The sequence below is a fragment of the Zingiber officinale genome, chromosome 9B (assembly GCF_018446385.1).
Source record: "Zingiber officinale cultivar Zhangliang chromosome 9B, Zo_v1.1, whole genome shotgun sequence".
Taxonomy (NCBI): domain Eukaryota; kingdom Viridiplantae; phylum Streptophyta; class Magnoliopsida; order Zingiberales; family Zingiberaceae; genus Zingiber; species Zingiber officinale.
The window spans coordinates 118164227-118177584 of NC_056003.1; positions in this window are offsets into that span (position 1 = coordinate 118164227).

Sequence of the window (13358 nt, forward strand, 5' to 3'; positions counted from 1 at the left end):
TTGAGCATGTATCATATGCTCACCCTTGAGCATATATCGTATGCTCAACCTTGAGCATATATCGTATGCTCATCCTAGAGCATCCATACATCTATAATGAAGATTTTTAATCTTCCATTGTTTCTAATGCTTATTCTTGAGCACTCGTAACAATGAAGGTTTTTAACCTTCTATTGTTTCCTTATCTTAAAAATAAAGTTAAATCATGTCTGTAAGGAAGGACTCCCCCTCAAAACATGCAACAAATTTCTATCATTCCACCAACAATGATTTGAAATTCCTAAACCTTTAGGAAAACCAAAATTAAAGTTTTAAGGTTCAAAATTCAACTTTGAAACTAAACCTCTTCCTAAACTCTAAGTTAGATTTCATTAATCATTCTGTTCTTATTATCATCAAGAAAACTACTCTTAAATACTTATAAATGTAGTTATTAGGGTTAGAGATAGTAAACACGACTAAACATGACTTAATAAACTAAAATCATACTATTTAAATCAAAATCAAACTTCCTAATCAATTGGTTTCAACTACCAATCGATTCAGGCGTTTCTTAATCAATTAAAGTTAGGTTTCAATCAATTACAACATTTCAATCGATCGGTTAATCAATTCCACGAGCCTCTGTGCTCACGGAAAAATACTTTAATCGATCACCTGATCAATTTCATGAGCTTTCGTGTTCACGAAAGTACCCTTTATTCAATTGACCAATCGATTCACGCTTGGGTGAATCGATTGCCTAATCGATTGGTATTTCTGAATTTTTCTAATTTTAATTTTTGACCAAAATTCAAAAATCCCTAAATAATTGTATGATTATCAAAAAATTATGTAAACATTATTTATGTCATATACTATCAGGAAAAAAATAGTTTTTTTATAAAAATAACCTCTATTTTCAAATATTGATACAAAATTGAAAACCATTAAAAAATTTCAATGCTTCACTCTACTTTGTGTCCAACTAATCAATGATGATTTCTATCAAAAGATAGATTTCACTAAGGTTTTCCAAAGTGACTTTGAAATATTTTTCAAAACATAATTTTTCAATTATGTTCCTTGAGCTAAATGCACATGACTTGTACACTAACTTTCCCAATGATTGAACTTCTCATAATCTATTGTTAAGATGAAACTTAAGCTCAAAAAGATACATTAAATCAATACTGATGAGGTGATGAAGGGGGGCCCACCAGTGGATCAAAATAGAAGAAAAGTAGCGAACGTGGAGGTCAAAATCAGAACAGTTAAAGGCCCAAGCCCATGAAGTAAATCAATTAAGCTGAACGACAGGTATCGTCTGTCAGGCCGGGCGTGACCATCCGATCTGCCCAAATCATGTCCAAACGACCGCTCTAGGAAAGCCCTCGATTAAGGCTAATAGCCAACCAGTAACTCTCCCATATCACTACACCCGAGTGGGAGACATGTCCGGTCGAACAAAGGAGAGCCCTTCGATAATAGAACGACCGAACAGAAAACAGTTTAATAGCTGCGTTCACTAGGTCCGGACTGGGACTACTTAGCCGAGCAATAGTTGGTCGGCCGCATGTAGATCCACTAGCTATCTTGTCATATCCTTTTAGAAATTTGTGTCACCGATAACAGAGCATGTCTAGTAGGCAAATCGTACTTTAGAAGCTTTTAGGTTGTCACGTCAAAGAATTGCATGGATGCTTAAGGAATGATGTCAGATACACTGTTTGACTTATTTTTTCCTAGAATACTAGAAAAATGTGCCTATACTTTGAGATGCATGTACACACACTACAATGACACTATAAAAGAGGGTTCTCATATATAGGCGGAGGTATGTGCAACTTCATTTTCTACACACTCTTGCTATAGTTCTCTATTTTTCTACTCATCGGAAACTGACTTGAGCATCAGAGGGCCATGACTGGGAACCCCTTCCCGGCCCGGCACAACATCCCTTTGTTGCAGGTCTACGTGGAGTCCTTGCCTCTTTAACTTTTCAGCCATATCCCCAGCTTGCCATCATCTCCATTTTTGGACAGGATCAAAGAGATTTCCCTTTGAATCTCTCGAAGTTTCATTAGAGACAACCATTGCTTTATGTTCATCATGAGAAAATTTTCAACCTTTGATTTCCAAAGGTCGAAACTTCCAATTCCGAATGGTGGAGGTGCCTGGATATCATATCCGAATTCGTCTCTAAACTATATTTTTGAACTTGAGCTCTTTTGATGATAATTTCTTGACTTTGAAATTACTACTTCAAGGTTCAATGTCTTCTTGTTCGTTTAGCTCGTTGCTCTCTTAACGATTAGTCCAATGAAGAGTGACCTCACTCTAATATATCCACTTCAGGCCTAAGCCCTAATGATTTTATTTTTTGGCTCTACCCAAAAGTTCTCATATCAATGGAGATATCTTTCTCTTATAAATTTATGATCCTTTCTATGCGTTTTCAATGTGGACTTTGTATGCAACCATTGTAACTCAACAATCCCCCTTCAAATGAAGGACCCCTCCTCAAGTCTTATCCGCTTGATATCATCTAATCCTTAACCCACCAGGACTTTCTTGACCCTCGATCCAACTGACCTACTAGGACTTCTTTGCCCCTTTGTCCACCCGACATACTAGGATTTTCTTGTCCCTCAGTCTAACCAACTTACTATGTCTTCCTTGCCTAGTCACAACTAGGACTTCTCTACCTGATGTCTGGTCATCTTGATCTAGACATGGGAACCCCCACTTCCTTTATTAGAGGTCAATATTCCATCCACATGACTTAATTGGACCATAGCTCTTGTGCATAGTTAGTAGTTAGTCATTCTGACAGTCCGAGCTCTGATACCACTTGTTAGAACACTCTGACAAGGTTGGGGGGGGAGGGGGGTAAATAGCCCTATAATTACAAATCAAATACCTTTCTCTTTCTTTCGACGTTAAGTTATAAAAATACTTTAATAAAGAAAGTACGAGACAAAAGGGATTTACTTGATTTGCAACTAGGGAGATTGCTAATCCAAAACAAATAAAGCTCTTCTAAGTTGACTACTTCTTCGACATAAGTCGGAGGTCAAAAAGCCTCGTACAAGACATTGACAGCTCAGACAATGAAGAACAGAATAAAACTTTTGAGTATAGAGAAAGTGTTGTTCTTAAACTAGGTGAACCAGGGTTCTATTTATAGTGCTCTGGTTAATTTTATTCGTTGCTGACGTGGCAGACTCCCGATGCCTAGATGGTGATTCGAGTGGCTCCAATGAGGTAAACTTTATCTTCATGCAACAGCTGGAAGATGGAATTTTTCATGTCCGACCACCTGGACCATGTTTGGGTGTCCAGATCATTGCTAACGTGGACCTGAAAGTGATTCACAACAACGACTTTGTGACGAGCCACCTGTTAGGCTTCTTGGTGGTCCAAGCACCCGGACTAGGTGGTCCGAGTGTCCGGAAGGTTCGAGCACCTAGATCAGCCAACCTTATGCTGATTGTGTTGGATCGTGATCATCGGTAGAGGGGGGGTGAATATCGATAACAAAAAAAAATTGTCGAGTAAAGTACGCAGCGGAAAAGTAAAAACAATGCTAACACAGGTCGATTTACTTGGTTTGGAGTCTGTGTCGACTCCTACTCCAAGGCCCGTACACAAGGGTGCTTTCGATGGGCAATTCACTAGCAGTTCAAAAGTTATTACAAACTAAGTATAGAGAAATGCCAATGAAAAATTAAAGCAATACCGACAAAGTAAGAGACAAAAAAGAGCAGCGCATTTGTCGGAGCTTCGTAGCGTCGCAGGAGCACAGGAGAGCGAATTCTAAGTTGTTGTCAGAGCTCCGCCTTTGACTCTCCTCATATAGGAGGCTCGGGGCGCCTGGAACCTTCAGGGCACCTCGACCATGACGTAGCTGACCCAACCAAGAGGCTCCACGTGGCGGCGACGCGAAGATGATAGAATTTGCCTCCGGGTGCCCGGACCTCCGGGCGCCTGGGTACCTCTCGGGTGCCCGGACCCAAGTTTTCCAGTAGACTCCTTCCTGCAAGAAAAACTTTAGTCCGATGCAATTATACCCTGCAACACAGATTGTTAGCACAATTTTATAGATAAGAAAAATAGTAATTAGATTCCGTCTCTCCGAGACCAGAATCTAGTCAAGATCTCGACTTAGAGTTCCGAGATGGTTCTAAGTCGGATCGGCGCCTAAGTTCCCTTCCCAGGAACGCGTCCTCACAGTCACTCCCCTCCAGTGACTTACCTCCACTTACCTGCTAGACGTCCGGTCAGCCCTTTGACTCGTCTGGACTTCGTGCTAGCTATCCGGTCAGCCCGTCGACCTAGCTGAACTTCGTGTCAAACGTCTGGTCAGCCTGTCGACCCATTTGGACTTCGTGCCAGCTATCCGGTCAACCCATCGACCTAGCTGGACTTCGTGCCAAACGTCCGGTCAGCCCGTCGACCCGTTTGGACTTCGTGCCAGCTATCTGGTCGGCCCGTCGACCTGGCTGGGCTTCGTGCCAAACATCAGGTCAGCCCGTCGACCTGTCTGGACTTCTCCTGCACACTCGGTCAGAGTGTCAGATCAACAACAAAACTAACTTAACCTATTTTATCATTCATCAAAAACTGGGTTAGATAGTTAGTGCTAACCGCACCAACAGATTGTCCAACGCCTTCTCCCATTGCTAGGTTCTTTTCGGTCACTGTGTTCTTCTGCGGTCTCTTGGGTGATCCTCCAGCCTTCCAGAGTTGAGCTCACCCGAACCCAACTCTGGCTTTTTCCTCGAGGAGTCTTCCGCTACGACTTCTTGTCTCTCGGAAGCATCACACGCGTCTTTCTCGCTCCATTGATGTACTCCTCCGTAGTTTCTGGTCCCTCGAATGCACCGAGTCTATTGACTCCATTCCCGTGTCATCGTTCTCGTCTGCCACGTCGTCCGCTTGACTTCTTGCATTCCTAAGTCTTTGCGCACTCAGACGTAAGATATCAAATACACAAAGTATAACTTAACTTGATTGACCACATCAAAACCAACACAGGGTACTTACAATTAACTCCAATCACTTCTTTGATGATCAGTTGTAGCGAAAAACATTCGAAACAATGCTAACACCCAGATTTACTTAGTATCCACCTCAAAGAGGTGACTAATCTAAGGATCCACATAGAGTACACTCTCTACTATGAAAATACTCCTTCTTGGAAGCACTCTAAAGGTGGAGAAATCTCGTACAAGCTCTCAACAAGAAATACAATAAGGAAATGCATGAACAGTACAATGAACACCTTGGTTGATCTCTTGTAGCTTATAGATGCTTCTTGTAGACTCAGAAATGCAGCATCACTTTGCCTTGAGTCTTACAAGAACAGGCGGTGAAGAGTGGATAAGAAGCAGAGAAGAAGTGTTTCTGTTTGAATCTCACCAAAGCCTTTATATCTCATGATCTAGGGCTCCCAATTGATTGACCTTACTCCTACTTGATTACCACATCAAATCCAAGCAAATCTAACCGTCAAACAACGGTCTTCTCTTAATCGATTAGCCAATCAATTTTGGGGCTTGAATCAATTAGCCAATCGATCCAGCCACTCTCTATTTGTCATAATTTTCTCCTCACAATCGATCACCTGATCAATTGAGAAACCAGAGGTTGTCATGAAGAAGATGTGCCCAATCGATCAGTTGATCAATTAGGCCACCTTTAATGCATCGCGGAGAAGTGCACTTAATCGATCCACTGATCGATTAATGCAGCTCTCAATCGATCAGGTGATTGATTGAGAATGCCTCTGCGTCGCGGAGAAGTGCAGTCAATGAATCCATTGATCGATTGGCATAACACTCAATCGATCACTTGATCGATTGTCCAACCTAACTTGCTTAACTCAAGTTTAGGGTTCCCTCGCCCGACCTCTGGTCAACCGTGACCTATTGAAACTTCTCTACTAAGTGTCTAGTCAACCTTTTGACTCCCTTGGACTTTATCAACTTTTTGTTAGACTTTCGATCATCAAATATGGTCCTCCTTGATTCACTTGAATTTTTCTCTTGCCTAACCGTTGTTAGGACTTTACCTTGCCAACATCTGGTCACCTTTGACCCATTTAGACTTTTATTTACCTAACTGCAGTTAGGGCTTTCCTTTGCTAACGTGTGATCCTCCTTAATCCACTTAGTTAGGACTTTACCAGTCAAGTACCGATCTCCCATGGCCTACTTGACTTCTCTCACATATACCCCACAACATATTGTCCAAACATGTTATGCACAATATATTATTCAAATATCGAAACTCAAGTTTGACTTCAATCGACCTTAGTCAAACTGGTCAACCTTGATCCGGGGACAATTGCACCAATAATCTCCCAACACATGACACTTATTAAATTTCAAATGAATATTATCTTATCATGATCAACCGTATAGAAGCTATATGAGTTAGCATATAGCTTTTACAACATACAAAAGCCAATTGTTAGCTTCTATTAGGTTGATTTTATATCATTTTAATTTTGCTTTTGATAACCTGATTAAAATAACATTTCAACAAACAAACTCCAAAAGATGGAGACTTCATGACACTCCTTGTTGGACACGTAGAGAGATCTAGGGGGTCAATACTTCGTTCACTTCTTGGATGATGATTTATAATCGATCACTATAAGAAAAAAGGTAAAACACAACATTTTTTACACATTGCCTATGTGACAAATTTTTTTTGTTAAAAGTACTATTGTTAAAAGTCTGCTCAAAGACAATTAATGCTTAAAAAGCATTGTCATTTTATGCAAAGACAATATTTTTGCAACGCTTGTCGTTATTTACAAAGATAATATTTTTACAATGCTTAAAAAACGTTATCTGTTATCTTTTTTAGCAATCAAAATATTTTTTTAATGGATAGAAAGCGTTGTTTTTTTTAAATATAATTTTTTTAGCAAAAGATACAAAATATATATATATATATATATATATATATATATATATATATATATATATATATATATATATATATATATATATATATGTATCCACAAACTTTACAAATAGTAAATATGAATATCTACAAATAGAAAATATGAATACCCACAATTTTTTTAAAATACAACTATTTAACAAAAGATACAATTCCATATAATCCAAACAAAAAATATGTACACATAATCTACAAATTAGCTTGGTATCCATAGTAAGTTTATAAAAAGCAAAACCTTTGGATTGTATGAAGGGAAATGAACTTACAAAAATTGTCTGATAACAAGATTATCATCCACTAAGTTTTGTAAAACATCCTTCACTGACTTATGACACTTTCTTTGGATCAAACTTCTCAAGCTCTTTAACACTGCTTTAACACTGCATCAAAACAAAAGTTTGGCATTAGAGATTCTGTGCTATGTTTCCTTCCTATTCTTTAGATTAAAAAAAAGGGAAAACTCATTCAGATTTAGTACACTAGTAAATTACAAATAAAAAATCACAAAACATCGCATTATCGCATTTAATAAGCAACCATTAAGTTATGATGTTTCAATACATTTTAGTAAAATTGCAGTATAAGTAGCTATAACTTTCACACCAAGAAAGCAACGTGCAGAGACAAGAAAGCATCATGCATATGAATTATGGTGTTAACCTTTGATACCTAGGAAAATACTTGATGAGCATCATGCATATGAATTATCCAAGCTAAAGTGCAGAGAATAAAATAAATAAACAATGATAAGCGATTACAACTCAGAAAATTATAGTGAAATTATAACAAATTGTCAAACAAGTCCAAAAGTTGAAATTCATAAGTTACCAAGAAGCAGTATTTTGAGGCCTCAGTTACTAACCAAGTTCTAATTCAAGTTATTCTTGTGGATACTTGATTAGTATCCCCAAGGAAGTTATTCCATAAATTCTGTTAAAAAGATATCTACCAATCAATGAAAAATACAGCATTTCACATTTCAAAAAAAGAGCCCCAAACACTGATTTGGAAATGAGACCCTACAATTTTGCAAGATTGAAAAATCCCAACTTTCTAAAGCTAATCGAGTAGTATCACTTCTCTTTTCCCCAAAATACCTTGGGTACTATCTCAACATATTATCAAGGAGGTAAATTTAAACAAAGTCAAGAAATGGATAAATTGCACACCTTTTTTAAATTCGTCACCTCTTCCTGGTCCTCTCATAAACCACTGTCAACAACGGACAGAGATCCTCTGGTCCAGGATCCCTGGACCATCCTTGATCCCTTGTTCATTCATTGGTTGGATGAATTAGACCCCACTTGTTTAATAAGTGAGGTCCAGCTCATCTAACCAATGAATGGACAGGGCCTCTTCTGGTCCAGAATTTTTTGGACCAGAGGATCTGGCCTCGTCAACAACCCACCGAGATTAGGGCCTTATTAGTAAACACACCATATTAGTAATTTAAACTTTTATCCCAACATCTAAATCGCTTAGGGCCTTATCCAAACATCTAAACCACATAGAGACACTGAACCAATGGCTACCCAAGACATCAACCCATCTTAGTCATCACACCATCAAGGTGTTGAAACTTATAGGCTTCAAAATAAAAACTTATTGGTCTAGCTATACTGATCAAAATAAAATCTGAATCAACTATTCCACCCATACATGAAAGGGGAGTATCTAAAAAAGAAATTTAATCAATTCATATATTAGCTTTAACTAAATGGAAAAAGATGACAATCATTCCATAAAATTAAATCTAAATAGAATCAGGGAGACCATCATTCCATACCTACTTATAAATATGATCTTGTATACATTCCACTAACTCAGACCACACCTCATCAATTTCTTTCCGATAGTACTCCACTTTTGTGAACTGTGAACATACACAGATTATCTTAATAAAAAAAAAATTAATACTTATTTTACAAATTTTAAATAATTTTCTTCAAATAATTTAAGATAATCAAGATAATATTACTATTGATTATAGTGAATTTCTCTCGATAATTTCAATTTCTTCAATAATTTGTCTCATAAATCTCATCACATAAATATAATAACCACATTATTTCGCTTTTTGTTGCTGAGAAACCTATGGTAATTAGAGACAAATTGTTAATGACAAATATACACATTAAAATATATGTTAAACATAATTACACATACCTTTACTATTTCACACTTAACATTTTTTCTGTATTTCCTTCCCTTGTTTGAATTAAACAATTTTAAGGTCCTTCATGCAAATAATATTTGATCTATGAGTTTTTTATTGAGTAAAATAAATGTCTAATAAAAGAAATATGAATACATAAAGCAGAGTAAGTAAACAAAGCATGAATACATAAATAATCTCATCATTAGTCACCATGTTCATCCTAATTGATGAAGCCATGTGATTTGTATAGAATAAAACTATTGAAAAATTCTAGTAACAGAATTATAACAAATACAAAAGAAGTTTATAATTAACAAAATTATACAAGGACTAGTTGATTGAATGGAAAACTTACAACACATAATAGCTACATAAGAACTATATTAGAACTAAAAATAATAATTATCATTACATTTGATATTATCTTTCATCTGAAAGCTATTACTATTAATGTAAAATAAATTGATTAATCATTCTTCTTACTAAACAAGCATCTTACTTCGTTGAATGAAAGTGTGGGGGCAAAGGCAGGGAAGTGAGGCTAAATGAGAAGTTAGTTGATAATGTGAGGCAACCAACAAATATTTTTTCTGATTGATTTTATAGGCCATGGTTAGTTGATTATGTGAAAACAAAAAATAATGTTCTTCAGGATAATTAGGAAGTTAAGGTTTCTTTTGATTATAACAAAGCCATTACTCTAACAACTTCTAGGGTAGTCATTCAATTAGGAAGTTAATGCCCAAAGGAATCCACCATTTTCATATAGTCATTCAATTTTTTTTAACATATCCAAATAATTTTTGAAACCATAAAGTTAAAGTAACGGAGAGCAATCAAACAGGAAATCAAAATAGCAGCACAAGGGCATAGTTTGATCTCACAAAATACCATACAGGAGATTTAAAAAATAAAGGGATAGCCACGGTCTACACACATCTTAAGACAATAGTTTTTTTCACTAAAAGTTGTAAATGAAAAGACAATATTTTTTTTAAAATATATTATCTTTGGAGAAAACTCCACAATATTAGTACCTTCATCTTACTTGATATTCATTTCCTTACGGTGACTAACTAAAGGGTCCACTCTCCTTACTTGTAGATGTACTATAAACACCTCCTTCCTGGAGACGGAGAAGCCTCGTACAATCTCAATACGAGAAATACAACAAGAAATGCATAAGCAAATACAAAGGAAATCGAAAATGATTTACAATAATGAAATCTTCCTTATCTTGCTCTCTTGTTGCTTGGAAATGACTTTTGATCAGTTGGAAATGCAGCAACACTTTTTCCTCAACATCCCAAGCATTGGCAGCGAAAACCCTAGACAAACTCCCCTTTATATCAAAGTTGTTCGAATTGTTTTTCGCCTCCCAATCGATTCACTTTTCTTCCCAATGATTGTCACGTCATCATTCAACCATTCAACCTATAGAACGACTCTTTTTCAAATATCGAATCAATTGGTGAGTCATACTAATCGATTCGAAAGCTTCTGATCAATTGACCAATCGATTCAGAAGCCTACTGTGCACTCACAAACTCTTACCAATTGATTGGACAAACTCCTAATCGATTCGACCTTTTTGTGAACAATCCTCAATCGATTGGGCACCTTCCCAATCGATTCAACACAGAAAATTACTATACTTTACGAAAATCACACTCCAATCGACATCCCAATTGATTGAAAATGGCCGAATTGATTGACCAATCAATTTAGTACCTTTTTATGCTTGCACGAATGACCTTCAATCGATTGGGCAATCAACCCAATGGATTAGTCTTGGGACCAATTAATTATCCTAATCGATTGCTCAACCCTAACTCCCTTATCTGAGTCTAGGGTTCCCTTACCCAACATCTGATCAACATTGATCTGTTAGGGCTTCCTCATCAAGTGTCTAGTTAACCCTTGACCCACTTAGACTTTCCATTTCGTGCTAACTTCCCGTTGGACTTTCAATCACCAAGTACGGTCCTTCTTGACCTACGTAGATTTTTCTCTTACCTAATCTCAAGTTAAAACTAGTCACTTGGTAGACTTCCACTCTGTCAAACCTCAGTTAGGGATTTCTCTTGCCTAACCGCAGTAATACGAGTGAACGGATCTTGAGAATGATGTGGTGGTCAAAGTCAAAGTAAGGTGGGGGTCAAAGGTGGAATAAGGGAGCAAGCCCCATCTGATTCCGTTGATCATTCCACTCTCAGGTCTTGTCCGAAAAGGCTTTGACATATGACACTCGAATAGAGCCGACCAACCTTAAAGTCAATCGGATAAAAGGATTCTAGTATTTATGATGGGGGTTATGAAATAATATACCTAGTTAGTCAAATAGTCAGCCAAGTTCAAAGGAGCTTAGCTAGAGGAAAGGACAACCGAGCTTTAAATACACTTAGCCTCATAAAACCCTTAATATATGATCGGCTAGATAAAGACCAAACAAACATAAGGTTCTCTATGAAAATCTAATCGGACAAAGCTCGGGTGGGCCCAAAAATACTTAACCTTATATATATATAACTCTTAATATACGGGCGGTCGGGTAGAGGCCGAATGAACATAAGGTTCTCTGTGAAAACCCGGCCGGACAAAGCCCAGGCAAACCCAGAGATACTTAACCTTATATATATAGTTCTTAATATGAAGTCGGTCGGGTAAAGGCTGAACGAACATAAAGTTCTCTGTGAAAACCCAGCCAGGCAAAGCCCGGGCGGGCCCAGAGATGCTTAACCTTATTTATATAGTTCTTAATATGCGGTCGACCGGGTAAAACTCAGACGAACTTAAAGGCACATGGCCTTATAAAACTCTTAGTATAAGATCGACCGGATGAAGGCTGATTGAACATAAGGTTTCCCTTGTACGCTCGACCGAGTAAAGATCGGGCGGGCTTAAAGATACTTATCCTTAAGAAACTCTACACGTCCACTCGGCGAGACGCATATCAACTAGGTTTAAGCTACTTAATGTCACAGTGTCCCTGAGATAAAGCTATAACATACATGATTTATCATATGATTTCTTAAATAAAGCTTTGGAAAACTGTGGGCATTATATTAATCTCTGAATAGATCTCTACAACATTCAATATATGATAGAGCATATTGATATCAGGGCAAGCAATACGACCGCTTTTGTGAATCGACTAAGATATATTCAATAGACCAACAACAGACAATATTATGACAACAAGAACCCAAGCACCCGCTCGAGTTCAGCAAGAACAGTCCTCAACGCGGTAAGAAGAGAGCCACAGTAATGCCGCTCAGGGTAATATCAACATGATAGTCGAAGGACCAACTGATGGTGATTCTAACTGGGCAAGGAAGTCACATGCTCGGTGTCTGGTCATTCATGAAGTTGGATGTAGTGTAGAGCGGGTAGTTGGACCCGAAATTAACTTTGGACCTAAAGATTTAGACGTGGTGGAAATACCCCATGATGATGAATTAATAATTAAGGTTGTCATAACCAATTACAATATTTCTTGTACTTTTATTAATACAGGTAGCTCAGTTAACATTATTTTCAAACAACCCAAGTGAGTTTCAACCCATGGTGACTCCTCTGTATAGGTTAATGGGTAATGAGGTCCAGTTGTTTGGTCAAATAAAGTTAGTCATATCCTTAGAGGAAGAGCCCCTTATGACTACGCGCCAATCAATTTTTATAGTTGTGGATGCGCCTTCTATCTACAATGTATTTTGGGTCGATCGACCTTAAATGAATTTCGAGTAGTCATTTCAACCTTCTGCCAAAAGATAAAATTTTCTATGGACGACCAAGTGGGGGAGGTCAAGGGTGATCAACTTATAGCACGCAAATGTTACATGGGAATAGTAAAGACGGAGGCCAATGTGGCTCAAAAAATACATAGGATGGAGGTTAATGTTATTCAAGAAAAGCTGCTCGTCTTAGTGTATGAGGAAAAAGAAGAGATACAAATTTAGGTCGATCGGTCGAAGGCCACCACTCAGATAACAGCCGACCTGACTCCCGAGCTTAAGGTCGAGTTGGTGGGGTGTTTGACACGCAACAACAATGTATTTACCTGGGCAGCCAAAGAAGTAACGGATGTGTCTCTAACAATGATAGAGCATATACTTAATGTCTATCCTAACGCTCGTCCGATCAAACAATGAAAGTGAGATTTTGGGGTCGACAAGAATAAAATCATTAAAGAAGATGTGGACAAATTATTAGAGGTATCTAGGCTATATTAAGGAGGTACAAT